This window comes from Phodopus roborovskii, unplaced genomic scaffold, assembly GCF_943737965.1.
Source record: "Phodopus roborovskii unplaced genomic scaffold, PHOROB, whole genome shotgun sequence".
In the NCBI taxonomy this organism is placed as follows: domain Eukaryota; kingdom Metazoa; phylum Chordata; class Mammalia; order Rodentia; family Cricetidae; genus Phodopus; species Phodopus roborovskii.
The window spans coordinates 6469912-6473205 of NW_026125397.1; positions in this window are offsets into that span (position 1 = coordinate 6469912).

The window sequence follows — 3294 nt, forward strand, 5'->3', positions numbered from 1 at the left end:
ATCATTCAGTTGGTAGGCCACTTGACTACTATACCCGAAGCCTTGGGTTCCATCTGTGATATTGCACGAAACAGGCATAGGAATACACGGACTTTCATCCTAACAGGAGCCAAGAGGATTAGAATTTCACAGTCACCCTGGATTTCATAGTCAGTTTGAGGCCTATTTGGGCTTTATGAGAGTATCTAATAAAAAACAAATACATTCTAATGCATTTCTTTTTAAGTATCAGTAGTTTGTGGTATCACTGTTATTGTAGTAATTATTACTTCACTTGATATGTGGTCTTACTATTGCCCAGGCTGGTCTAGACATCACTATGCAGTCCAGGCTGGTCTCTAACTCTTTGTCTCCATCTCTCTGTCTCATCTTCTCCAGCATTGGGATTCCAGACACGTTTCACCCAGCACAGTTTGATAGCATATGTTTAAATACTCCCTGTAACAACTCACCCATCTTTGGAAGTTTGTTCTCTAAGGTCATTTTGGCTCTGCCTTGTTTTGGGTTTCCTTAAGCATGTGAGGGCTTCAAGTGAGGGCCTAGCATATGCCGAGCAAATACTGTGTTACTCAGCTGCATCTGCTTTTCACTATGGGTAGAAGACATTCATCTTAAACTAGTACTACATCTGTACCCAAGAGGGCCCATGAGAAACACACAAGCAAAGAGGCTGCAGAATGTACACCCCATACCCACACAATGAATATGTAAGAAAACTCAGTTTTAAAGGTATAGTATCCTCAGCTAATCCTTTGCTATACCACTTTTAAAAGAGAATAGTTACAGAAAAAACATTATTCATATTTGTGTGTGTGAGAGCATGTTTGTGCTTACGTGTACATGTATATATACTCAGAATCCAGAGAACAGTGTTTTACTTTTTAATGACAGGGTTCCTAATGAACCATGCGCTCACAGATTGGCTAGACTAGCAGGACAATAAGTTCCCAGGGTCTTCTTGTCTCTGTCCAGCTCGAGGATTATGGAAGTATACCATTTCATCAGACTTGTTATTTTCTTTTTTAATAATTTATTATGAGCTAGGAATCCAACCCAGGTACTCTGAAAGAGCAGTCAATACACTCAACTGCTGAGCCATCTCTACAGTTCATTCATCAGGCTTTTTAAGTATATTCTGGGGATCCAAAGTCAGGTCCTCAGGCCTGCACAGAGAAAACTTTTGACAAATGAACCATCTCCTCAGTACCAAGGGATGTGGGGGGGGGGTGGAGACTAAACAACTGTTAGCCTTAGAGGATGTGATTGCTATTCTATCTTGAGTCAGGAAACATTGAGCCTCAGCAAGGCTTGAGGTGACTTGGAGTACCTCAGGGCACAGGAAGGCACAAGTTGTTCTCTGCTGGCTGCTGCCTCTGGGAGCAGAGCTCTAGCACAACAAAATGTGATTTCTCAGGAGAACAGGGACACCCAGATCTTAATATAAAATTAATTTTATAAGTTTTTGACACACAAATATTAATACCAAGCCTTGAAGCCAGGCCATGCACAGTCTGTGGGCAGCCCTGAATGGTCCCTGATCTCACACCCTGCTGAGTCAGCAAGGTCATTCTGTGACAACACAGAATCAGACATTCAAGCTCTTGTGGGTGATTACTATGTGTTTAATGTTTTCCTTAGATTTATGACTCGACACCTACTTCATCAGTCTGATAGGGAGCCTCCAAAGGACTCAAGAAGTGGCCCCTTATGTAAGCTTAATGAGAGGAAAAACATGGTAGAATTTTTTTCATAGTGTTCTTAATAACATGATTTCATCTTTTTCTGTTTCACACATATCTCATCGCCCTTTTTGACTAATAATAAGATTAAGATAGTGGACTGCAAACAAACAGCTTCCTCCTCAGGTTAGTCGCCCAGTCTGACATGATTTGTGGTGGATAATGATTAAAATAGCTAAGATAGTCAGGTGGGCAAGCAAATTCATTAGCTTGAGAACAACAACCAAGCAACCAATAAAGGTGTATTGATAACCATTTAGCAGAAGGGATGAAAATATAAAGAATTTAAGGTGCTAACTTGGTGAAAAAGCCCAAGAATCAAATATATAAAAGCAACCACATGGATTTTCATCAGCTAAAGAAATGAGAAAGCAAAGAACTCTGGAAGAAAAACTTTGAAATGAAAACCAAACTAAGTTGGGGAAAACTTCAGTAGACTGACAAAGCAAAGTGTGGTAAAAACAAAAAACAAAAAACAAAACAAAAAAAAAAAAAAAAAAAAAAAAAAGAAAGAAAGAAAGAAAGAAAGAAATGTGTGCATTTGAGAGTTAGAAAATAAAGGACTGACTATGACATCCTAAGAGAAATAGGAAACAGTGTATTTGACCTTGAGTTTCCCAGCCTCTGGACAGCAAATTAACTTTTATTATTCATCAATCATCCTCTCTATGTTATTCTGTTATAGTGACCCAAATAAGTTGAGAGCCATGTTATAACGATACCAGATTTTACTTTGGATGGGGTTTCATGTAAGATAGGTTGGCCTGTAACTCAATATGTACTCCCAAAATGACCTTGCACTTCTTCAAATCCTACCTCCTTTGTGCTGGGGTTTCAGGCAGGCATGCATCACCCCACTCAGTTTAGACAGCACTAGGTGTCAGAGCCAGAGCTGTGTCTGTGCGATGGACTCTATTAACTGAGTTGTGTTTCCAGATCTTGGTTGCAACTTTATACATAAAGAACAACAATCAATTTCATTTTTAAAGATCATTTAAAACTTATAGAACAGAGCTTTTATTTTTGTGACTTTTAAGAGATTTTACTTATTTTTATTTTGGGTGTATGAATGTTTTGCTTGCATATATGAAAGTGTTCTGTATGTGTACACTGCCCATCACAAGTCTAAGAGGACACCCAATCCCCTGGAAGTGGAGTTACAGATGTTTGTGAGCCTCCATGTGGTGCTGGGAACTGAACCCAGGTCTTCAGCAAGAGTGGTAAGTGCTTTTAATCACTGAGTCACCTCTATAGCCATAGGGTGAAGTTCTTAAACCAAAGAGTTTTAAGAAATGACAAAAAATGATAATGAGTCTGAGATGGTATTTTCTGTTATGCCAATGATGGTGTCTTGAACATTCTAGTCTGGTGTTTCAACGCTTAGGCAAAAGTCATCCATAATTATCTTGATGATGTTGACATCTGCCAACTTTTTTCTTGAAATATAATTAATTTTAAACCACTTTTCATAAGTAATGGATATGAGTAACTGGAATTTTAAATTCACCAGAAGTTCTATTTCATCATTTAACTGACACTATGTTTTTGAAAATTA